Source organism: Nicotiana sylvestris, chromosome 9 (assembly GCF_000393655.2).
Source record: "Nicotiana sylvestris chromosome 9, ASM39365v2, whole genome shotgun sequence".
Classification (NCBI taxonomy): domain Eukaryota; kingdom Viridiplantae; phylum Streptophyta; class Magnoliopsida; order Solanales; family Solanaceae; genus Nicotiana; species Nicotiana sylvestris.
The window spans coordinates 147,983,317-148,010,707 of record NC_091065.1 but is presented as its reverse complement, the minus strand read 5'-3'; the positions used below and the strand labels follow the sequence as shown (position 1 = coordinate 148,010,707).

The window sequence follows — 27,391 nt, the reverse complement described above, 5'->3', positions numbered from 1 at the left end:
TATAGCAATATATCATCTATATATATTATACAATTTTCTAATTGGTTGAAGTAATTATCCATAAAATGTTGATACCTACCTGGTGCATTTTTATATCCAAAAGGTAATACGTTCCATTCGTAAAATCCTTGTGGTACTGTGAATGCTGTTAACTTTTTAGATTCATCTTCTAGTTTTAAATGGTAAAATCCTGATTTACAGTCAAATTTACTAAAATAGTTATATCCTTGTATTTGTCTAATTTTTAGTATTTTATTTGGTATCGGATAATTATATGTTTTTGTTTTTGCATTTAAATTTCTATAATCTATAACCATACGGCTTTTTCCTCTTTTTTGTTCACTATGCTTATTTACTATAAATGCTGGGCTAGTATGTTTACTATTACTTTCTTGTATGTAGTTATTATCTAATAATTCTTTTATATGCATTTTAAATTCTGTTAAATCATTAAAATTGTATTTTAAAGGTTTTTGTGTTATTATGCTATTTTCATCTATTAGTTCAATCTTTATTTTTGTTTGATGTTTTTCCCATCCTTGGAGTGGATTATCATTATATAGTAATTCTAGTTTATCTTGTAGTGGTTTTATCTTATTTATTGAGAAAATGATTATCTCTATATTATGGTTACTTTGTATTACATTTTCTAATTTTTGGGTAATCTTTTCACTTCCTTTAATCCAGGGTGTTGTTTTTCTTACTTTATTATTTACTCTTTTTGCTCCTAATTTTTGTTTACACGGGGTAGTAAACCACCAATGTGTTTTTGTTATAATATGTGGGTATAATTTATCTAAAAATGGCATTCCTAATAATATATCTTTATTTGTGAATTCGTAACTATATATTTCTTCTATGGTTAATATTTTATCCCATATTTGTATTTTTATATTTCTTGCTTTATATGTTATCATACTTCCTTCATTATTAAATCCTGTTACTACTATGGGGGTTTTTAGCTTTTCCCATTTACTTTCTGGTAAACAATTATGTCTACACATATTAGCTTCTGCTCCTGTATCCACCATAGGTGTATAATATCTATTATAATATCCTTCTACTATTATTTTGGCAAGTATGTATATCTTTGGCATTATATCAAAGTTCTTTTTATTATTATTTTCTTATTTTCATAACTTATTGTTAATTGCCTATCTTCTAATTTATATGGTTTGACTTTTTCTAACCATTTTATCCCTAGTGTAATATTTTTATCTCCTTGATATATTTTAAAATTTATTAATATTGGTATTCCTCCAATAATTAATTCTTTTTCAGTTGTTTCTTCGTTTTTTCTTAACGCTTTTGGTAGTTCTGAATTTTGTTGTTCTATTGTTACTATCTCTTGTTCTGGTATTAGTTCTCTTATAACATAATTCTCTTCCTGCCCTGTATTTATTAGTATTAAATATTTTCTTTGGTCCATTATTCCTGTTATATAATAATGATGTGGGTTTATTTCTTCTATTTTTTGTTCTATTAATTTTTGTGGAGTGGTATAATTTATTCTTTTTGATGTACTTCTTGATGTACTTCTTGATGATGTTTCTGGCATTTCATTATTTATTCGTTTTGATGTGCTTAATCTTTCTTTTACTATTTCTAAATCTTCATCCATGTCTATTTCTGTATAACTGTAATCATTGTTGTCTATAACTGATACTATTCTTTCGAATGGATTTTCTATTTTTATTTTATTTATTTTATTTTTAGCTGTTATCTTATGTTTTGTTGTTAAGACATATAGATTTTTACATCTTGCTGTGAATATTTTACTTCCTGGTGCTAATTCTATTCCAGACATTTTCCAGTATAATACTAATGATTTATCTATATTTTTATCATCTACTGCTACTGAATAGTTAGCACTTACTATAAATTTAAATTTTTGGTATATTAAGTTACCTCTTACAGCACTTATTATACTCTTTTCTATAGGTTGTACAATCCTATCATCTGCCAAGTATATTTCTATAGGGGTATCTATTCCTTCCCTAAAACATGCTTTTATTAGGATCTCCGTTCCTCCTAAGTGTACATATTTTATTGGATTTTTTGCTTTTATATCTTGTATTTCTTTATTTAGTAGTCTTTTATTTAAAATTGGTATTTGTGCTTTACCTTTGATGTATTTACAATCTATTATATGTTCTCTTTGGCTTACTACATAGTATTCTTCTTTTTGTCTTTTAAACCAATTCTTTATTGTTGGTACTTCTAATATTTTGTCTATACTTAGATCCAATTCTTTTCCTTTTATTTGTTCAAATATATTAGCGTCAAATATTATTTTTTGTTCTGAAGATTGTTCATCTTGGTGTTCTTCTTGTTGTATAATTTGTATATCTTTTTCAGTCATAATTTTCTTCATCTGACTCTTCTATATCCTTGTTTATTTCATTTTCAGAGAACTCATTTTCTGATATCTCATATATGCTGTCTTCACTGCTTAATTCATAATCTACATATTCTATTTGTGTATATTTATCATTATCAATTAGTATTTCGGTAATTTGTTTCTTCTTTGGGTTTTTTGGTAATTTACAATCTTTGGCTAAGTGTCCTAGCTTTCCACAATTATAGCAAGTACACTCTGTTAGTTTTTTCTTTTTCCTATATGGTTTTTTATGTTTATAGTTTTTTACATAATATCTTCTTCTTGGTTTCCTATATTTATATTTTGAATATTTTGATTTAAATTTCTTTTTCTTTCCTTCTTTTTTGTAATATTTATCTGTGCATCCAAATTGGGGTGTTATTCTACTTTTGCAACATGCCAAATTTTTTACTAATATTTTTTCCATTTTCATGTTTTCTTTATATTTTTCACATAATTCTATAAACCAGTTTTGTAGAAATTTTATCCTTGCTCCTAATGTATCTGCTAGTCCTGCTTCGTTCCAATTTTTTATTATTTTTGAGCTAAAGGGTTCTGGTAATTTTGTAAAATATAATTTTCTTATCTCTTTACTTTCATCTGGACTATATGTTCCTTTATAATAATAGTCTCTAAATGCACAAGTATATTCATCTATATAACACATATTACATATTGCTAATTTTGTCATTAAATTTCTATTTGTAATTTTTTCTTTATTTTGTTCTTCTACTTCTGTTGTCATACTACTAAATTCATTTCTTATTGCTATTTCATATTTATTTAATATATCTGTAACTGTTGTTGTAGTTGTACCGTCAAGTTTTTTATTACTCCTTAATGTGTCTAAGCTTTCACTTGATAAATTTTGTAACCATAATTTTACAGTTCCTATTAATGTTCTTTCTATATATCCTGGTGTTTCCGCTATTGTTATTTTATTATCTATTAGTTGTTTTGAGATATATCCTATCCATAATTGTATTGTTTTATTTATATCTGCTACACAATCTAGATCTAAAAAATTATATTGTTCAGTTATCTGTCTTGGTGCCCATTTCTTATTTAACCTTTTATCCCATAATGTTTTGTTTCTATCATATGCATCATAACTTACTCTGTAATAGGTTGGGTTTAATTGTTTTGGATTTTTTATTCCTGATATGCTTGGTTTATCTTCGTTCATATCTCCTGTATTTATTTCTGGGTTTATTTTTATCTTTTCTGTTTTTTCTATAAGTTCTGTGTATGTTTCACTTGTTTCTGAATAGTTTTCTCCTAGTTCTGTGTCTTTATCACTTTGGTCATTTATTTCGTTTATACTTATTTTTGATGGACTCTCCTGTACTTCTTCTAACTGTAATTTGAATCTTTCTATCTCATTTGTTAGTTTTAGTTCTTCTTCTTCTTCTTTACGTTTTTCCTTTTCTTTTAGTTTATTTGCATACATCTGTTTTAGCATCTCTAATTCTTTTTCTAATTCTGTTATTTTAGTGTTTTTTACTTCCTCTATCTGTTGTATTTTTTCTTTAGCTTGCTGTTGTATTTCTTTAATCTCTCGTTTTTTATCTATTTCTTCGTTTTCTTTTGTTATTCTAACCATGGCGGTTAAACTATCCTCTAGTTTTACAGTTTCTTTTTCTAACATTAAGTTTAGGTTATTTCCTATTTTTTTATATCTTCTTCCTAAGTTGGAAAATATTATTGTTATTTTTAATCCTTCTGGATTCTCATATGTTTTCTCTTCTAATGCGAATTCTTCTTTATTCATCTTTTATCCTTTAGATAACAAACATATTTATATTCTTTTATTCTCATGTTTTAGATAACAAACATATTCATCTTCTAATGTTTATTTATTAGAGCTATGAAAAATAAACATTTATATTAAGAAGCAAATCATGAAAAATAACACTGACATTAATAGTACAAACCCGCAAAACAGTGAAACAATCAAAATAACTAAGAAATCGCAGAAAATTAGGAAGAAACTAAAGAAACTATATATAGAATATGAATACTTAAGTATCACAAAAATAAACAAAGCTAGGCTGTCCAAATTAATCGATATAATATCTAAAACAGAATATAAATATGTTTGTTATCTAAAGGATAAAAGATGAATAAAGAAGAATTCGCATTAGAAGAGAAAACATATGAGAATCCAGAAGGATTAAAAATAACAATAATATTTTCCAACTTAGGAAGAAGATATAAAAAAATAGGAAATAACCTAAACTTAATGTTAGAAAAAGAAACTGTAAAACTAGAGGATAGTTTAACCGCCATGGTTAGAATAACAAAAGAAAACGAAGAAATAGATAAAAAACGAGAGATTAAAGAAATACAACAGCAAGCTAAAGAAAAAATACAACAGATAGAGGAAGTAAAAAACACTAAAATAACAGAATTAGAAAAAGAATTAGAGATGCTAAAACAGATGTATGCAAATAAACTAAAAGAAAAGGAAAAACGTAAAGAAGAAGAAGAAGAACTAAAACTAACAAATGAGATAGAAAGATTCAAATTACAGTTAGAAGAAGTACAGGAGAGTCCATCAAAAATAAGTATAAACGAAATAAATGACCAAAGTGATAAAGACACAGAACTAGGAGAAAACTATTCAGAAACAAGTGAAACATACACAGAACTTATAGAAAAAACAGAAAAGATAAAAATAAACCCAGAAATAAATACAGGAGATATGAACGAAGATAAACCAAGCATATCAGGAATAAAAAATCCAAAACAATTAAACCCAACCTATTACAGAGTAAGTTATGATGCATATGACAGAAACAAAACATTATGGGATAAAAGGTTAAATAAGAAATGGGCACCAAGACAGATAACTGAACAATATAATTTTTTAGATCTAGATTGTGTAGCAGATATAAATAAAACAATACAATTATGGATAGGATATATCTCAAAACAACTAATAGATAATAAAATAACAATAGCGGAAACACCAGGATATATAGAAAGAACATTAATAGGAACTGTAAAATTATGGTTACAAAATTTATCAAGTGAAAGCTTAGACACATTAAGGAGTAATAAAAAACTTGACGGTACAACTACAACAACAGTTACAGATATATTAAATAAATATGAAATAGCAATAAGAAATGAATTTAGTAGTATGACAACAGAAGTAGAAGAACAAAATAAAGAAAAAATTACAAATAGAAATTTAATGACAAAATTAGCAATATGTAATATGTGTTATATAGATGAATATACTTGTGCATTTAGAGACTATTATTATAAAGGAACATATAGTCCAGATGAAAGTAAAGAGATAAGAAAATTATATTTTACAAAATTACCAGAACCCTTTAGCTCAAAAATAATAAAAAATTGGAACGAAGCAGGACTAGCAGATACATTAGGAGCAAGGATAAAATTTCTACAAAACTGGTTTATAGAATTATGTGAAAAATATAAAGAAAACATGAAAATGGAAAAAATATTAGTAAAAAATTTGGCATGTTGCAAAAGTAGAATAACACCCCAATTTGGATGCACAGATAAATATTACAAAAAAGAAGGAAAGAAAAAGAAATTTAAATCAAAATATTCAAAATATAAATATAGGAAACCAAGAAGAAGATATTATGTAAAAAACTATAAACATAAAAAACCATATAGGAAAAAGAAAAAACTAACAGAGTGTACTTGCTATAATTGTGGAAAGCTAGGACACTTAGCCAAAGATTGTAAATTACCAAAAAACCCAAAGAAGAAACAAATTACCGAAATACTAATTGATAATGATAAATATACACAAATAGAATATGTAGATTATGAATTAAGCAGTGAAGACAGCATATATGAGATATCAGAAAATGAGTTCTCTGAAAATGAAATAAACAAGGATATAGAAGAGTCAGATGAAGAAAATTATGACTGAAAAAGATATACAAATTATACAACAAGAAGAACACCAAGATGAACAATCTTCAGAACAAAAAATAATATTTGACGCTAATATATTTGAACAAATAAAAGGAAAAGAATTGGATCTAAGTATAGACAAAATATTAGAAGTACCAACAATAAAGAATTGGTTTAAAAGACAAAAAGAAGAATACTATGTAGTAAGCCAAAGAGAACATATAATAGATTGTAAATACATCAAAGGTAAAGCACAAATACCAATTTTAAATAAAAGACTACTAAATAAAGAAATACAAGATATAAAAGCAAAAAATCCAATAAAATATGTACACTTAGGAGGAACGGAGATCCTAATAAAAGCATGTTTTAGGGAAGGAATAGATACCCCTATAGAAATATACTTGGCAGATGATAGGATTGTACAACCTATAGAAAAGAGTATAATAAGTGCTGTAAGAGGTAACTTAATATACCAAAAATTTAAATTTATAGTAAGTGCTAACTATTCAGTAGCAGTAGATGATAAAAATATAGATAAATCATTAGTATTATACTGGAAAATGTCTGGAATAGAATTAGCACCAGGAAGTAAAATATTCACAGCAAGATGTAAAAATCTATATGTCTTAACAACAAAACATAAGATAACAGCTAAAAATAAAATAAATAAAATAAAAATAGAAAATCCATTCGAAAGAATAGTATCAGTTATAGACAACAATGATTACAGTTATACAGAAATAGACATGGATGAAGATTTAGAAATAGTAAAAGAAAGATTAAGCACATCAAAACGAATAAATAATGAAATGCCAGAAACATCATCAAGAAGTACATCAAGAAGTACATCAAAAAGAATAAATTATACCACTCCACAAAAATTAATAGAACAAAAAATAGAAGAAATAAACCCACATCATTATTATATAACAGGAATAATGGACCAAAGAAAATATTTAATACTAATAAATACAGGGCAGGAAGAGAATTATGTTATAAGAGAACTAATACCAGAACAAGAGATAGTAACAATAGAACAACAAAATTCAGAACTACCAAAAGCGTTAAGAAAAAACGAAGAAACAACTGAAAAAGAATTAATTATTGGAGGAATACCAATATTAATAAATTTTAAAATATATCAAGGAGATAAAAATATTACACTAGGGATAAAATGGTTAGAAAAAGTCAAACCATATAAATTAGAAGATAGGCAATTAACAATAAGTTATGAAAATAAGAAAATAATAATAAAAAGAACTTTGATATAATGCCAAAGATATACATACTTGCCAAAATAATAGTAGAAGGATATTATAATAGATATTATACACCTATGGTGGATACAGGAGCAGAAGCTAATATGTGTAGACATAATTGTTTACCAGAAAGTAAATGGGAAAAGCTAAAAAACCCCATAGTAGTAACAGGATTTAATAATGAAGGAAGTATGATAACATATAAAGCAAGAAATATAAAAATACAAATATGGGATAAAATATTAACCATAGAAGAAATATATAGTTACGAATTCACAAATAAAGATATATTATTAGGAATGCCATTTTTAGATAAATTATACCCACATATTATAACAAAAACACATTGGTGGTTTACTACCCCGTGTAAACAAAAATTAGGAGCAAAAAGAGTAAATAATAAAGTAAGAAAAACAACACCCTGGATTAAAGGAAGTGAAAAGATTACCCAAAAATTAGAAAATGTAATACAAAGTAACCATAATATAGAGATAATCATTTTCTCAATAAATAAGATAAAACCACTACAAGATAAACTAGAATTACTATATAATGATAATCCACTCCAAGGATGGGAAAAACATCAAACAAAAATAAAGATTGAACTAATAGATGAAAATAGCATAATAACACAAAAACCTTTAAAATACAATTTTAATGATTTAACAGAATTTAAAATGCATATAAAAGAATTATTAGATAATAACTACATACAAGAAAGTAATAGTAAACATACTAGCCCAGCATTTATAGTAAATAAGCATAGTGAACAAAAAAGAGGAAAAAGCCGTATGGTTATAGATTATAGAAATTTAAATGCAAAAACAAAAACATATAATTATCCGATACCAAATAAAATACTAAAAATTAGACAAATACAAGGATATAACTATTTTAGTAAATTTGACTGTAAATCAGGATTTTACCATTTAAAACTAGAAGATGAATCTAAAAAGTTAACAGCATTCACAGTACCACAAGGATTTTACGAATGGAACGTATTACCTTTTGGATATAAAAATGCACCAGGTAGGTATCAACATTTTATGGATAATTACTTCAACCAATTAGAAAATTGTATAATATATATAGATGATATATTGCTATATTCTAGAACAGAGAACGAACATATAAAACTACTAGAAAAATTCATACACATTGTAGAAATATCAGGAATAAGTTTAAGTAAAAAGAAAGCAGAAGTAATGAAAAATCAAATAGAATTTTTAGGTATACAAATAGATAAAAACGGGATAAAAATGCAAACCCATGTAGTACAAAAAATAATTAACTTGAATGAAACACTTGATACAAAAAAGAAGTTACAATCATTTTTAGGATTGGTTAACCAAGTAAGAGAATATATTCCTAAATTAGCAGAAAACTTAAAACCATTACAGAAAAAATTAAAAAAGGACATAGAATATCATTTTGACGAAAAAGATAAAATACATATACAGAAGATAAAAAATATGTGTAAAAAATTACCAAAACTATATTTTCCAGATGAAAAGAAACAATTTACATATATTGTAGAAACTGATTCTAGTGATCACAGCTACGGAGGAGTTCTAAAATATAAATATGATAATGAAAAAATTGAACACCATTGTAGATATTATTCCGGATCATACACGGAACCACAATTAAAATGGGAAATAAATAGGAAAGAACTATTTGGATTATATAAATGTTTGTTAGCATTTGAGCCATATATTGTTTATAACAAATTTATAGTAAGAACAGATAATACACAAGTAAAATGGTGGATAACTCGGAAAGTACAGGATTCAGTAACTACAAAGGAAATAAGGAGACTTGTATTAAATATACAAAATTTTACATTTACAATTGAAGTAATACGAACTGACAAGAATGTTATTGCAGACTACCTATCAAGACAAAGGTACCCAAACAGATGAAAGCCAAGAATCAAAAGACATATTTACAATCCTTACTACTCTATCCTTACAGATGGAGAGTATGGGAAAAAGATTACAACAGCTAGAAAGTCAGCAGCATGACTATAAAAATGCGGAGCTAAGTCGATCGGAAGACTCTAAACTTCCAGAGGTAGAAGGAGACGTTGGGAAACTCCAAAAAACCCATAACACAGTTGCTTTATATACAGCTGCAGGTACAAGCAAACAAGTTAGCAAAAAACCACATATCAATGTAAACCTAAATACCGTATTTGATAAGCCATTTACATCAAAAAAGCCAAGAGAAGCAATAGTTATAGCCCCACAAACTTCAACCTATGCTAATAGCCTACACCACAACAAAAAGGTATATAACCATATTACTCAAACATATATTGAGAATATATATAAAATCCAGACATTTCTGAACCTAAACCCTAGATCAACGACTACTACAGATCCAACACAAGATTATGTAACCCAAAAACTACAGGGATATAATAGGCTTATAGCCCAGCCAAAAACAAAAGCAAACCTAGTAAAAACATGTTACAACTACGGACTACTTAGCACAGTATATACCCATGACGGAGAAGAAATAATTGGAATACCAGAGCTATACAAAGCATTTGTCACCTTCAAGAGAATTACAAAAGGCAACCTATTCTTCATCAAATTCTATACAGCACCAGCGGAAATACTATATGATGAAATAAAACCCATAATACAGGTGATAAAGATAGGACTAACACGAGATATGATAATACCGGAAGAGATAGAGAAACAACCGGAGATACAGAAAATGGAGATACCAAGTTTCTATGCTAATAAAAGAATAATTGGTATAGCAACTATTATTCAAGAACTAGCTAACAATTATCTACAAGGAAATGCTATCTGGAGCTACTATTCCAGAGACCAGTTGATGATATATGCCAACTCGAAGGAACTACGACAAGGAGATATGGATGAAGTCCAGAAATGGATTTTATCATTATTAAAGCCAGAAATGCAACCAACTACCAGAGCATTGAAAAAAGAATTTATTTCAAACGAGTTATTAACAAGATACTGCAAACTAGTAGGACACAAATATCCAGACCACATATGTTCAAAGTGCAACGGAGATGATAACTATGTACCAGAAGTCCAACTAGAATGAAGGTATCAACAAGAAGACAAAAGAAGAAGACAGCTACTGGAAACATATAATGTAAAGTAAATAGTACTAGTCGCATTCATGAACAGTAAAGGTCGTTCATGAATAGTAAGAGTCATAAAGTAAATAGTATATGTCATAATCATGAACAGTAAAGGTCGTTCATGAATAGTAAGAGTCATAAAGTAAATAGTATATGTCATAATCATGAACAGTAAAGGTCGTTCATGAATAGTAGGAGTCATTTGTAAACAGTAAGAGTCGTTTTAATTTTCTTTATATAGAATGTAAATCCGAGGAAGGAGGACATCCTCACCCTTACCTTCTCTCTCTAATATTCTCTCTTATCTTCTCTCTTGTAAGAAATATCTGAGTTATTTACAAGTATCTAAAACAGCTATGGAGCATTCAAACGAGTTACAAAACCAGGTAAGTTTATTTATAATCATGTTTAACTAAACTCTTATATTCCTTATAATCTCTTAAATATCATAATTGTTTATCATGTTATAGTACTGTTATAAAGAACATCTTGAGAAAGTTTGCCTGTCTAATAATGCTGAGAGTAGTTAAGCCCAGACTATGCCATCCTAAAGTGGAAACCAGTAGGCAAGGAAGCCGTTTAGGGGAGTACACAGAGTTGAGGCGCTGTTAGGGTAAATGATTGAAGCATGAAAAACATGGTAGTGACCAGAAAAGATTGTTCAGTATAACTTATTAAAATATGATAAACTCTATGATAAACAAAGAGGTTAGAGGGAATATGTTTAGTAAACACATGATAAGGATAAATAATAAATCTAAATGAACAACCACACGTATTTATTAGAAGAAAATATTGACTACAAAATACTTATGTTATATATCTTTAAGAGACTTAATAACGATGTTAAAAGAAAAATTTACGATATTTTAGTTACTTTTGAAATAATATATGTAATGGAACAAGCATTTACGGAACTAATTGTATCACATGAAATAGATATATTAGATCTATATGAACTAGATTTATATTCAGACTAATGATCACATATCAAGTTAATAAAATCTGTTTATAAATGAAACATAACACTTTTCATTATATAAGATTCTATAATACCCAGAAATGGAAACTTCTTAAAAACCTCAGTAACATAAATAGAAAAATAGATTGTGTTAAATACAATATTAAAACCTGCAAAGATATTATTAGATATAATAAATTACGTAATAAAGCTTTATTAACTATAGAAAATGAAATTGAATTTTATGAAGATAAACTTGAAAGTTATCAACACAGAAAAGAAATAACACTGAGAAATATAGAAACCATGGATATATGTATCAACAGGTATACATCTCAGTATTAATATGAACAAATCAAAAATTGATAGTTACAAATATTTTAAGTACTGGTTAGAAATTCTAAAACATATAAATATGTCAAAAATAATATTAGAAAAAAATATAGAAGAATATCAAAAAACTAAAGATATTAAATACTTAGAATACACACTTGAAAATATAAAAGAAATTTCAAGGTTAATTTCGTTAGCTACAGATAATCATGAAAAAGCATTTAATTCCACAACTACATAAAAAAGATCCTATGAAAAATAAGATGAACTCAAACAACCCCCCCCCCCCAAATAAGGGAATACAGTTCAAGTTTTGGCAATCAGGTGCCCACCTGAAAAACAAGGGAATATAGTTCATGTTTTTTGCAATCAGGCATCCACCTGGAGAACAAGGGAAAATAGTTCACGTTTTATGCAATCAGGCGCCCACATGGAGAAAAAGGGAATATAGTTCAAGTTTTGGCAATCAAACGTCCACCTGGACCACCTAGAGGACAAGGGAATACAGTTCATGTTTTGTCAATCAGGCGCCCACCTGGAGAACAAGAGAATAAAGTTCAAGTTTTTGCAATCAAGCGCCCAACTGGAGAACAAGGGTATACAGTTCAAGTTTTTGGCAATCAAGCTCCTACCTGGATCACGAGGGATTACAATTTATGTTTTTGGCAATCATGTGCCCACCTGGAGAACAAGCGAATATCGTTCGTGCTTTTGGAAATCAGGCGCCCACCTTGAAAACAAGGGAATATAGTTCAAATTTTTGGCAATCAGGTGCCCACCTAGAGAATAAGAGAATACAGTTCAAATTTTGGCAATTAGGTGCCCAGCTGGAGAACAGGGAAATGTAGTTCAAGTATTGGCAATCAGGCGCCCACCTGGAGAACAAGTGAATACAATTCAAATAATGGCAATCAGGTGCCCAGCTGGAGAACAGGGGAATATAGTTCAAGTTTTGGCAATTAGGCGCCCACCTGGAGAACAAGGGAACAATTCAAGTTTTGGCAATCCAGCGCCCACCTGAAAAACAAGGGAATATAGTTCGAGTATTTGGCAATCAGGCACCCACTTGGAGAAAAAGGGATTATAGTTCATGTTTTGGTAATCAGGCGCCCACTTGGAGAACAAGGGAATACAGTTCAAGTTTTAGCAATCAGGTGCCCTCCTGGAAAACAAGGGAATAAAATTCAAGTTTTTGGCAATCAGGCGCCCACTTGAAGAACAAGGGAATATAGTTCAAGTTTTTGGCAATCACGCGTCCACCTGGAGATCAAGGGAATACAGTTCATGTTTTTGGCAATCATGCGCCCACCTAGAAAACAAGGGAATACCATTCGAATTTTTGACAGTCAGGCGCCCACCTAGAAAACAAGGAAATACAGTTCATGTTTTGGCAATCAAGCGCCCACTTGGAGAACAAGGGAATACAGTTCAAGTTTTTGGCAATCAGGTGCCCACCTTGAGAACAAGGGAATACAGTTCATGTTTTTGGCAATCAGGCGCCCACCTACAAAACAAGGGAATAAAGTTCGAGTTTTTGGCAATCAGGAACCCACCTGGAGAATAAGGGAGTACAGTTCAAGTTTTGGCAATCAGGCATCCACCCAGACCACCTGGAGAATAAGGGAATACAGTTCATGTTTTGTCTATCAGGCGGCCACCTAGAAAACAAGGGAATATAGTTCGAATTTTTGGCAGTCAGGCACCCACCTAGAAAACAAGGGAATACAATTCAAGTTTTGTTAATTAGGTGCTCACATGGAGAACATGGGAATATAGTTCATGTTTTGGCAATCAGGCGCCCACTTGGAGAATAAGGGAATACAATTCAAGTTTTAGGCAATCAGGTGCCCACCTGGAGAACAAGGGAATACAGTTCATGTATTTGGCAATCAGGCGCCCACCTAGAAAACAAGGGAATACAGTTCGAGTTTTTGGCAATCAGGCACCCACCTAGAGAACAAGGGAATATAGTTCAAGTTTTTGGCAATCAGGCGTCCACCTGGAAATCAAAGGAATACATTTCATGTTTTTGGCAATCAGGCGCCCACCTAGAAAACAAGGGAATACAGTTCGAATTTTTGGCAGTCAGGCACCCACCTAGAAAACAAGGGAATACAGTTCAAGTTTTGGTAATTAGGCGCTCACCTGGAGTACAAGGGAATACAGTTCATGTTTTGGAAATCAGGCGCCCACTTGGAGAACAAGGGAATACAGTTCAAGTTTTTGGCAATCAGGAGCCTACCTGGAGAACAAGGGAATACAGTTCATGTTTTTGGCAATCAGGCGCCCACCTAGAAAATAAGGGAAATACAGTTCGAGTTTTTGGCAATCAGGCACCTACCTGGAAAACAAGGGAGTACAGTTCAAGTTTTGGCAATCAAGTGTCCACCTGGACCACCTGGATAATAAGGAAATACAATTCATGTTTTGGCTATCAGGCAGCAACCTAGAAAACAAGGGAATATAGTTCGAATTTTTGGTAGTCAGGCACCCACCTAGAAAATAAGGGAATACAGTTCAAGTTTTGTTAATTAGGCGCTCACATGTAGAACAAGGGAATACAGTTCATATTTTGGCAATCAGGCGCCCACTTGGAGAATAAGGAATACAATTCAAGTTTTAGGCAATCAGGTGCCAACCTGGAGAACAAGGGAATATAGTTCATGTTTTTGGCATCAGGCGCCCACCTAGAAAACAAGGGAATACAGTTCGAGTTTTTGGCAATCAGGCACCCACCTGGAGACAAGGGAGTACAGTTCAAGTTTTGGCAATCAGGCGTCTACCCGGACCACCGGGAGAACAAGGGAATACAGTTCAATTTTTGGCAATCAGGTACCCACCTGAAAAACAAGGGGATATAGTTCATGTTTTTGGCAATCAGGCACCCACCTGGAGAACAAGGGAAAATAGTTCAAGTTTTTGGCAATCAGGCACCCACCTGGAGAAAAAGGGAATATAGTTCAAGTTTTGGCAATCAAGCGTCCACCTGGACCACCTAGAGAAGAACGGAATACAGTTCAAGTTTTGGCAATCAGGCGCCCATCTGGAGAATAAGAGAATAAAGTTCATGTTTTTGCAATCAAGCGCCCACCTGGAGAACAAGGGAAAACAGTTCAAGTTTTTGGCAATCAAGCGCCCACCTGGATCACAAAGGAATACAATTTATGTTTTTGGCAATCAGGTGCCCACCTGGAGAACAAGCGAATATCGTTCGTGTTTTTGGCAATCAGGCGCCCACCTGGAAAACAAGGGAATATAGTTCGAATTTTTGGCAATCAGGTGCCCACCTGAAGAATAAGAGAATACAGTTCAAATTTTGGCAATCAGGTGCCCAGCTGGAGAACAGGGAAATGTAGTTCAAGTTTTGGCAATCAGGCGCCCACCTGGATAACAAGTGAATACAGTTCAAATAATGGCAATCAAGAGCCCAGCTGGAGAACAGGGGAATATAGTTCATGTTTTGGCAATCAGGCGCCCACCTGGAGAACAAGGGAATACAGTTCAAGTTTTGGCAATCCGGCGCCCACCTGGAAAACAAGGGAATATAGTTCGAGTATTTGGCAATCAGGCACCCACCTGGAGAAAAAGGGATTATAGTTCATGTTTTGGCAATCAGCCGCCCACTTGGAGATCAAGGGAATACAGTTCAAGTTTTAGCAATCATGCACCCACCTGGAGAAAAAGCGATTACAGTTCATGATTTGGCAATTAGGCGCCTACTTGGAGAACAAGGGAATACAGTTCAAGTTTTGGCAATCAGGTGCCCACCTTAAAAACAAGGGAATATAGTTCATGTTTTTTGCAATCAGGCATCCACCTGGAGAACAAGGGAAAATAGTTCACGTTTTAGGCAATCAGGTGCCCACATGGAGAAAAAGGGAATACAGTTCAAGTTTTGGCAATCAAGCATCCACCTGGACCACCTAGAGGACAAGGGAATACAGTTCATGTTTTGTCAATCAGGCGCCCACATGGAGAACAAGAGAATAAAGTTCAAGTTTTTGCAATCAAGCTCCCACTTGGAGAACAAGGGTATACAGTTCAAGTTTTTTACAATCAAGCTCCCACCTGGATCACAAGGGATTACAATTTATGTTTTTGGCAATCAGGTGCCCACCTGGAGAACAAGCGAATATCGTTTGTGTTTTTGGCAATCAGGCGCGCACCTGGAAAACAAGGGAATATAGTTCAAATTTTTGGCAATCAGGGGCCCACCTAGAGAATAAGAGAATACAGTTCAAATTTTGGCAATTAGGTGCCCAGCTAGAGAATAGGGAAATGTAGTTCAAGTTTTGGCAATCACGCGCCCACCTGGAGAACAAGTGAATACAATTCAAATAATGGCAATCAGGCGCCCAGCTGAAGAACAGGGGAATATAGTTCAAGTTTTGGCAATCAGGCGCCCACTTGGAGAACAAGGGAACAATTCAAGTTTTGGCAATCCGGCGCCCACCTGAAAAACAAGGGAATATAGTTCGAGTATTTGGCAATCAGGCACCCACTTGGAGAAAAAGGGATTATAGTTCATAATCAGGCGCCCACTTGGAGAACAAGGGAATACAGTTCAAATTTTAGCAATCAGGTGCCCTCCTGGAAAATAAGGGAATAAAATTCAAGTTCTTGGCAATCAGGCGCCCACTTGGAGAACAAGGGAATATAGTTCAAGTTTTTGGCAATCACGCGTCCACCTGGAGATCAAGGGAATACAGTTCATGTTTTTGGCAATCATGAACCCACCTAGAAAACAAGGGAATACAATTCGAATTTTTGGCAGTCAGGCACCCACCTAGAAAACAAGGGAATACAGTTCAAGTTTTTGTAATTAGGCGCTCACCTGGAGTACAAGGGAATACTGTTCATGTTTTGGCAATCAAGCTCCCACTTGGAGAACAAGGGAATACAGTTCAAGTTATTGGCAATCAGGTGCCCACCTGGAGAACAAGGGAATACAGTTCATGTTTTTGGCAATCAGGCGCCCACCTAGAAAACAGGGAATACAGTTCGAGTTTTTGGCAATCAGGAACCCACCTGGAGAATAAGGGAGTACAGTTCAAGTTTTGGCAATCAGGCATCCACCCAGACCACCTGGAGAATAAGGGAATACAGTTCATGTTTTGTCTATCATGCGGCCACCTAAAAAACAAGGGAATATAGTTCGAATTTTTGGCAGTCAGGCACCCACCTAGAAAACAAGGGAATACAATTCAAGTTTTGTTAATTAGGCGCTCACATGGAGAACAAGGGAATACAGTTCATGTTTTGGCAATCAGGCGCCCACTTGGAGAATAAGGGAATACAATTCAAGTTTTAGGCAATCAGGTGCCCACCTGGAGAACAAGGGAATACAGTTCATGTTTTTGGCAATCAGGCGCCCACCTAGAAAACAAGGGAATACAGTTCGAGTTTTTGGCAATCAGGCACCCATCTGGAGAACAAGGGAATATAGTTCGAGTTTTTGGCAATCAGGCGTCCACCTGGAGATCAAAGGAATACAGTTCATGTTTTTGGCAATCAGGCGCCCACCTAGAAAACAAGGGAATACAGTTCGAATTTTTGGCAGTCAGGCACTCACCTAGAAAACAAGGGAATACAATTCAAGTTTTGGTAATTAGGCGCTCACCTGGAGTACAAGGGAATAGAGTTCATGTTTTGGCAATTAGGCGCCCACTTGGAGAACAAGGGAATACAGTTCAAGTTTTTGGCAATCAGGAGCCTACCTGGAAAACAAGGGAATACAGTTCATGTTTTTGGCAATCAGGTGCCCACCTAGAAAACAAGGGAAATAAAGTTCGAGTTTTTGGCAACCAGGCACCTACCTGGAAAACAAGGGAGTACAGTTCAAGTTTTGGCAATCAAGCGTCCACCCGGACCACCTGGAGAATAAGGAAATACAGTTCATGTTTTGGCTATCAGGCGGCAACCTAGAAAACAAGGGAATATAGTTCGAATTTTTGGCAGTCAGGCACCAACCTAGAAAATAAGGGAATACAGTTCAAGTTTTGTTAATTAGGCGCTCACATGTAGAACAAGGGAATACAGTTCATGTTTTGGCAATCAGGCGCCCACTTGGAGAATAAGGGAATACAATTCAAGTTTTAGGCAATCAGGTGCCCACCTGGAGAACAAGGGAATATAGTTCATGTTTTTGGCAATCAGGCGCCCACTTAGAAAACAAGGGAATACAATTCGAGTTTTTGGCAATCAGGCACCCACCTGGAGAACAAGGGAGTACAATTCAAGTTTTGGCAATCAGACGTCTACCCGGACCAACTGGAGATTAAGGGAATACAGTTCAAGTTTTGGCAATCAGGTACCCACCTGAAAAACAAGGGGATATAGTTCATGTTTTTGGCAATCAGGCACCCACCTGGAGAACAAGGGAAAATAGTTCAAGTTTTTGGCAATCAGGCGCCCACCTGGAGAAAAAGGGAATACAGTTCAAGTTTTGGCAATCAAGCGTCCACCTGGACCACCTAGAGAACAAGGGAATACAGTTCAAGCTTTGGCAATCAGGCGCCCACCTAGATAATAAGAGAATAAAGTTCATGTTTTTGCAATCAAGCGCCCACCTAGAGAACAAGGGAATACAGTTCAAGTTTTTGGCAATCAAGCGCCCACCTAGATCATAAAGGAATACAATTTATGTTTTTGGCAATAAGGTGCCCACCCGGAGAACAAGCGAATATCGTTCGTGTTTTTGGCAATCAGGCGCCCACCTGGAAAACAAGGTAATATAGTTCGAATTTTTGGCAATCAGGTGCCCACCTGGAGAATAAGAGAATACAGTTCAAATTTTGGCAATCAGGTGCCCAGCTGGAGAACAGGGAAATGTAGTTCAAGTTTTGGCAATCAGGCGCCCACTTGGATAACAAGTGAATACAGTTCAAATAATGGCAATCAAGCACCCAGCTGGAGAACAGGGGAATATAGTTCATGTTTTGGCAATAAGGCGCCCACTTGGAGAACAAGGGAATACAGTTCAAGTTTTGGCAATCCGGCGCCCACCTGGAAAACAAGGAAATATAGTTCGAGTATTTGGCAATCAGGCGCCCACCTAGAAAACAAGGGAATATAGTTCGATTTTTTGGTCGTCAGGAACCCACCTAGAAAACAAGGGAATACAGTTCAAGTTTTGTTAATTAGGCTCTCACCTAGAGAACAAGTGAATACAGTTCATGTGTTGGCAATCAGGCGCCCACTTGGAGAACAAGGGGATACAGTTCAAGTTTTTGGAAATCAGGTGCTACCTGGAGAACAAGGGAATACAGTTCATGTTTTTGGCAATCAGGCGCCCACCTAGAAAACAAGGGAATACAGTTTGAGTTTTTGGCAATCAGACACCCACCTGGAGAACAAGGGAGTACAGTTCAAGTTTTGGCAATCAGGCGTCCACCCGGACCACCTGGAGAATAAGGGAATACAGTTCATGTTTTGGCTATCAGGCGGCCACCTAGAAAATAAGGGAATACAGTTCGAATTTTTGGCAGTCAGGCACCCACCTAGAAAACAAGGGAATACAGTTCAAGTTTTGGTAATCAGGCGCCCACTTGGAGAATAAGGGAATACAATTCAAGTTTTAGGCAATCAGGTTCCCACCTGGAGAATAAGGGAATACAATTCAAGTTTTAGGCAATCAGGTGCCCACCTGGAGAACAAGGGAATACAGTTCATGTTTTTGGCAATCAGGCGCCCACCTAGAAAACAAGGGAATACGGTTCGAGGTTTTGGCAATCAGGCACCCACCTGGAGAACAATGGAGTACAGTTCAAGTTTTGTCAATCAGGCACCCACCTGGAGAACAAGGCAGTACAATTCAAGTTTTGGCAATCAGGCACTCACCTGGAGAAAAAGTGATTACAGTTCATGATTTGGCAATTAGGCGCCCACTTGGAGAACAAGGGAATACAGTTCAAGTTTTGGCAATCAGGTGCCCACCTGAAAAACAAGGGATTATAGTTCATGTTTTCGGCAATCAGGCACCCACATGGAGAACAAGGGAAAATAGTTCAAGTTTTTGGCAATCAGGCGCCCACCTGGAGAAAAAGGTAATACAGTTCAAGTTTTGGCTATCAAACGTCCACCCGGACCACCTAGAGAACAAGGGAATACAGTTCAAGTTTTAGCAATCAGGCGCCCACCTGGAGAACAACAGAATAAAGTTCAAGTTTTTGCAATCAAGCGCCCACCTGGAGAATAAGGGAATACAATTTATGTTTTTGGAAATCAGGTGCCCACTTGGAGAACAAGCGAATATCGTTCGTGTTTTTGGCAATCAGGCGCCCACCTGGAAAATAAGGGAATATAGTTCGAATTTTTGGCAATCAGGTGCCCACCTGGAGAATAAGAGAATACAGTTCAAATTTTGGCAATCAGGTGCCCAGCTGGAGAATAGGGAAATGTAGTTCAAGTTTTGGCAATCAGGCGCCCACCTAGAGAACAAGTGAATACAGTTCAAATAATAGCAATTAGGCGTTCAGCTAGAGAACAGGGGAATATAATTGAAGTTTTGGCAATCAGGCGCCCACCTGGAAACCAAGGGAATACAGTTCAAGTTTTGGCAATCCGGCGCCCGCCTGGAAAACAAGGGAATATAGTTCGAGTATTTGGTAATCAGGCACCCACCTGGAGAAAAAAGGATTATAGTTCATGTTTTGGCAATCATGCGCCCACTCGGAGAACAAGGGAATACAGTTCAATTTTTAGCAATCATGTGCTCCTAGAAAATAAGGGAATACAATTCAAGTTTTTTGCAATCAGGCACCCACCTAGAAAACAAGGGAATACAGTTCGAGTTTTTGGCAATCAGGCACCCACCTGGAGAACAAGGGAGTACAGTTCAAGTTTTGGCAATCAAGCGTCCACCCGGACCACCTGGAGAATAAGGGAATAAAGTTCATGTTTTGGCTATCAGGCGGCCACCTAGAAAACAAGGGAATACAGTTCGAATTTTTGGCAGTCAGGCACCCACCAAGAAAACAAGGGAATACAGTTGAAGTTTTGGTAATAGGCGCTCACATGGAGAACAAGGGAATACAGTTCATGTTTTGGCAATCAAGCGCCCACTTGGAGAATAAGGGAATACAATTCAAGTTTTAGGCAATCCGGTGCCCACCTGGAGAACAAGGGAATACAGTTCATGTTTTTGGCAATCAGGCGCCCACTTAGAAAACAATGGAATACAATTCAAGTTTTTGGCAATCAGGCACCCACCTGGAGAACAAGGGAGTAAAGTTCAAGTTTTGGCAATAAGGCACCCACCTGGAGAAAAAGCGATTACAGTTCATGATTTGGCAATTAGGCGCCCACTTGGAGAACAAGGGAATACAGTTCAAGTTTTGGCAATCAGGTGCCCACCTAAAAAACAAGGGAATATAGTTCATGTTTTTGGCAATCAGGCACCCACCTGGAGAACAAGGGAAAATAGTTCAAGTTTTTGGCAATCAGGCGCCTACCTGGAGAAAAATGGAATACAGTTCAAGTTTTGGCAATCAAGCGTCCACCTGGACCACCTAGAGAACAAGGGAATACAGTTCAAGTTTTGGCAATCAGGCGCCCACCTGGAGAATAAGAGAATAAAGTTCAAGTTTTTCCAATCAAGCGCCCACCTGGAGAACAAGGGAATACAGTTCATGTTTTTGGCAATCAAGCGCCCACCTAGATCACAAAGGAATACAATTTATGTTTTTGGCAATCAGGTACCGACCTGGATAACAAGCGAATATCGTACGTGTTTTTGGAAATCAGGCGCCCACCTGGAAAACAATGGAATATAGTGTGAATTTTAGGCAATCAGGTGCCCACCTGGAGAATAAGATAATACAGTTCAAATTTTGGCAATCAGGTGCCCAGCTGGAGAACAGGGAAATGTAGTTCAAGTTTTGGCAATCAGGCGCCCACCTGGAGAACAAGTGAATACAGTTCAAATAATGGCGATCAAGCACCTAGCTGGAGAACAGGGGAATATAGTTCAAGTTTTGGCAATCAGGCGCCCACCTGGAGAACAAGGGAACAATTCAAGTTTTGGCAATCCGGCGCCCACCTGAAAAACAAGGGAATATAGTTCGAGTATTTGGCAATCAGGCACCCACTTGGAGAAAAAGGGATTATAGTTCATGTTTTGGTAATCAGGCGCCCACTTGGAGAACAAGGGAATACTGTTCAAATTTTAGCAATCAGGTGCCCTCCTGGAAAACAAGGGAATAAAATTCAAGTTTTTGGCAATCAGGCACCAACTTGGAGAACAAGGGAATATAGTTAAAGTTTTTGGCAATCAGGCGTCCACCTGGAGATCAAAGGAATACAGTTCATGTTTTTGGCAATCAGGCGCCCACCTAGAAAACAAGGGAATACAGTTCAAGTTTTAGTAATTAGGCGCTCACCTAGAGAACAAGGGAATACAGTTCATGTTTTGGCAATCAGGCGCCCACTTGGAGAACAAGGGAATACAGTTCAAGTTTTTGGAAATCAGGTGCCTACCTAGAGAACAAGGGAATACAGTTCATGTTTTTGGCAATCAGGCGCCCACCTAGAAAACAAGGGAATACAGTTCGAGTTTTTGGCAATTAGGCACCCACCTTGAGAATAAGGGAGTACATTTCAAGTTTTGGCAATCAGGCATCCACCCGGACCACCTGGAGAATAAGGGAATACAGTTCATGTTTTGGCTATCAGGCGGCCACCTCGAAAATAAGGGAATACAGTTCGAATTTTTGGCAGTCAGGCACCCACCTAGAAAACAAGGGAATACAGTTCAAGTTTTGTTAATTAGGCGCTCACATGGAGAACAAGGGAATATAGTTCATGATTTAGCAATCAGGAGCCCACTTGGAGAATAAGGGAATATAATTAAAGTTTAGGCAATCAGGTGCCCACCTGGAGAACAAGGGAATACAGTTCATGTTTTTGGCAATCAGGCGCCCACCTAGAAAACAAGGGAATATAGTTCGAGTTTTTGGTAATCAGGCACCCACCTAGAGAACAATGGAGTACAGTTCAAGTTTTGTCAATCAGGCACCCACCTGGAGAAAAGCGATTACGTTTCATGATTTGGCAATTAGGCGCCCACTTGGAGAACAAGGGAATACAGTTCAAGTTTTGGCAATCAGGTGCCCACCTGAAAAACAAGGGAATATAGTTCATGTTTTTGGCAATCAGGCACCCACCTGGAGAACAAGGGAAAATAGTTCAAGTTTTTGGAAATCAGGCGCCCACCAGGAGAATAAGCGAATATCGTTCGTGTTTTTGGCAATCAGGCGCCCACCTGGAAAACAAGGTAATATAGTTCGAATTTTTGGCAATCAGGTGCCCACCTGGAGAATAAGAGAATACAGTTCAAATTTTGGCAATCAGGTGCCCAGCTGGAGAACAGGGAAATGTAGTTCAAGTTTTGGCAATCAGGCGCCCACTGGAGAACAAGTGAATACAGTTCAAATAATAGCAATCAGGCGCCGAGCTGGAGAACAGGGGAATATAATTCATGTTTTGGCAATCAGGCACCCACCTGGAAAACAAGGGAATACAGTTCAAGTTTTGGCAATCCGGCGCCCACCTGGAAAACAAGGGAATATAGTTTGAGTATTTGGCAATAAGGCACCCACCTGGAGAAAAAGGGATTATAGTTCATGTTTTGGCAATCAGGCGCCCACTTGGAGAACAAGGGAATACAGTTCAAGTTTTAGCAATCATGTGCCCTCCTAGAAAATAAGGGAATACAATTCAAGTTTTTGGCAATCAGGCGCCCACCCGGACCACCTGGAGAATAAGGGAATACAGTTCAAGTTTTGGCAATCAGGTACCCACCTGAAAAACAAGGGAATACAGTCCAAGTTTTGGCAATCCGGCGCCCACCTGGAAAACAAGGGAATATAGTTTGAGTATTTGGCAATCAGGCACCCACCTGGAGAAAAAGGGATTATAGTTCATGTTTTGGCAATCAGGCGCCCACTTGGAGAACAAGGGAATACAGTTCAAGTTTTAGCAATCATGTGCCCTCCTAGAAAATAAGGGAATACAATTCAAGTTTTTGGCAATCAGGAGCCCACCCGGACCACCTGGAGAATAAGGGAATACAGTTCATGTTTTGGCAATCAGGTACCCACCTGAAAAACAAGGGGATATAGTTCATGTTTTTGGCAATCAGGCACCCACCTGGAGAACAAGGGAAAATAGTTCAAGTTTTTGGCAATCAGGCGCCCACCTGGAGAAAAAGGTAATACAGTTCAAGTTTTGGCAATCAAGCGTCCACCTGGACCACCTAGAGAACAAGGGAATACAGTTCAAGCTTTGGCAATCAGGCGCCCACCTAGAGAATAAGAGAATAAAGTTCATGTTTTTGCAATCAAGCGCCCACCTGGAGAACAAGGGAATACAGTTCAAGTTTTGGCAATCCAGCGCCCACCTAGAAAACAAGGAAATATAGTTCGAGTATTTGGCAATCAGGCGCCCACCTAGAAAACAAGGGAATAAAGTTCGATTTTTGGTCGTCAGGCACCCACCTAGAAAACAAGGGAATACAGTTCAAGTTTTGTTAATTAGGCGCTCACCTAGAGAACAAGTGAATACAGTTCTTGTGTTGGCAATCAGGCGCCCACTTTGAGAACAAGGGGATACAGTTCATGTTTTTGGCAATCAGGTGCTACCTGGAGAACAAGGGAATACAGTTCATGTTTTTCGCAATCAGGCGCCCACCTAGAAAACAAGGGAATACAGTTCGAGTTTTTGGCAATCAGACACCCACCTGGAGAACAAGGGAGTACAGTTCAAGTTTTGGAAATCAGGCGTCCACCCGGACCACCTGGAGAATAAGGGAATACAGTTCATGTTTTGGCTATCAGGCGGCCACCTAGAAAATAAGGTAATACAGTTCGAATTTTTGGCAGTCAGGCACCCACCTAGAAAACAAGGGAATACAGTTCAAGTTTTGTTAATCAGGCGCCCACTTGGAGAATAAGGGAATACAATTCAAGTTTTAGGCAATCAGGTTCCCACCTGGAGAACAAGGGAATACAATTCAAGTTTTAGGCAATCAGGTGCCCACCTGGAGAACAAGGGAATACAGTTCATGTTTTTGGCAATCAGGCGCCCACCTAGAAAACAAGGGAATATAGTTCAAGTTTTGGCAATCAGGCACCCACCTGGAGAAAAAGCGATTACAGTTCATGATTTGGCAATTAGGCACCCACTTGGAGAACAAGGGAATACAGTTCAAGTTTTGGCAATCAGGTGCCCACCTGAAAAACAAGGGATTATAGTTCATGTTTTCGGCAATCAGGCACCCACATGGAGAACAAGGGAAAATAGTTCAAGTTTTTGGCAATCAGGCGCCCACCTGGAGAAAAAGGTAATACAGTTCAAGTTTTGGCAATCAAGCGTCCACCCGGACCACCTAGAGAACAAGGGAGTACAGTTCAAGTTTTGGCAATCAGGCGCCCACCTGGAGAACAAGAGAATAAAATTCAAGTTTTTGCAATCAAGCGCCCACCTGGAGAACAAGGGAATACAATTTATGTTTTTGGAAATCAGGTGCCCACCTGGAGAACAAGCGAATATCGTTCGTGTTTTTGGCAATCAGGCGCCCACCTGGAAAACAAGGGAATATAGATCGAATTTTTGGCAATCAGGTGCCCACCTGGAGAATAAGAGAATACAGTTCAAATTTTGGCAATCAGGTGCCCAGCTGGAGTACAGGGAAATGTAGTTCAAGTTTTGGCAATCAGGCGCCCACCTGGAGAACAAGTGAATACAGTTCAAATAATAGCAATCAGACGTCCAACTAGAGAACAGGGGAATATAATTGAAGTTTTGGCAATCAGGCGCCCACCTGGAAAACAAGAGAATACAGTTCAAGTTTTGGCAATCCGGCGCCCACCTCGAAAACAAGGGAATATAGTTCGAGTATTTGGCAATCAGGCACCCACCTGGAGAAAAAGGGATTATAGTTCATGTTTTGGCAATAATGCGCCCACTCGGAGAACAAGGGAATACAGTTCAAGTTTTAGCAATCATGTGCCCTCCTAGAAAATAAGGGAATACTATTCAAGTTTTTTGCAATCAGGCGCCCACTGGAGAACAAGTGAATACAGTTCAAATAATAGCAATCAGGCGCCGAGCTGGAGAACAGGGGAATATAATTCAAGTTTTGGCAATCAGGCACCCACCTGGAAAACAAGGGAATACAGTTCAAGTTTTGGCAATCCGGCGCCCACCTGGAAAACAAGGGAATATAGTTTGAGTATTTGGCAATAAGGCACCCACCTGGAGAAAAAGGGATTATAGTTCATGTTTTGGCAATCAGGCGCCCACTTGGAGAACAAGGGAATACAGTTCAAGTTTTAGCAATCATGTGCCCTCCTAGAAAATAAGGGAATACAATTCAAGTTTTTGGCAATCAGGCGCCCACCCGGACCACCTGGAGAATAAGGGAATACAGTTCAAGTTTTGGCAATCAGGTACCCACCTGAAAAACAAGGGAATACAGTCCAAGTTTTGGCAATCCGGCGCCCACCTGGAAAACAAGGGAATATAGTTTGAGTATTTGGCAATCAGGCACCCACCTGGAGAAAAAGGGATTATAGTTCATGTTTTGGCAATCAGGCGCCCACTTGGAGAACAAGGGAATACAGTTCAAGTTTTAGCAATCATGTGCCCTCCTAGAAAATAAGGGAATACAATTCAAGTTTTTGGCAATCAGGAGCCCACCCGGACCACCTGGAGAATAAGGGAATACAGTTCATGTTTTGGCAATCAGGTACCCACCTGAAAAACAAGGGGATATAGTTCATGTTTTTGGCAATCAGGCACCCACCTGGAGAACAAGGGAAAATAGTTCAAGTTTTTGGCAATCAGGCGCCCACCTGGAGAAAAAGGTAATACAGTTCAAGTTTTGGCAATCAAGCGTCCACCTGGACCACCTAGAGAACAAGGGAATACAGTTCAAGCTTTGGCAATCAGGCGCCCACCTAGAGAATAAGAGAATAAAGTTCATGTTTTTGCAATCAAGCGCCCACCTGGAGAACAAGGGAATACAGTTCAAGTTTTGGCAATCCAGCGCCCACCTAGAAAACAAGGAAATATAGTTCGAGTATTTGGCAATCAGGCGCCCACCTAGAAAACAAGGGAATAAAGTTCGATTTTTGGTCGTCAGGCACCCACCTAGAAAACAAGGGAATACAGTTCAAGTTTTGTTAATTAGGCGCTCACCTAGAGAACAAGTGAATACAGTTCTTGTGTTGGCAATCAGGCGCCCACTTTGAGAACAAGGGGATACAGTTCATGTTTTTGGCAATCAGGTGCTACCTGGAGAACAAGGGAATACAGTTCATGTTTTTCGCAATCAGGCGCCCACCTAGAAAACAAGGGAATACAGTTCGAGTTTTTGGCAATCAGACACCCACCTGGAGAACAAGGGAGTACAGTTCAAGTTTTGGAAATCA

The 27,391-nt window shown here is 36.5% G+C and overlaps 2 pseudogenes; one reads left to right on the top strand and one right to left on the bottom strand.

Moving 5' to 3' along the window:
• Positions 1-2,962: 2,962 nt before the first annotated feature.
• LOC138876870 (uncharacterized) lies at positions 2,963-4,151 on the bottom strand (annotated as a pseudogene).
• Positions 4,152-4,499: 348 nt separating this feature from the next.
• LOC138876872 (uncharacterized) lies at positions 4,500-5,688 on the top strand (annotated as a pseudogene).
• The last annotated feature ends 21,703 nt before the right edge of the window (positions 5,689-27,391 follow it).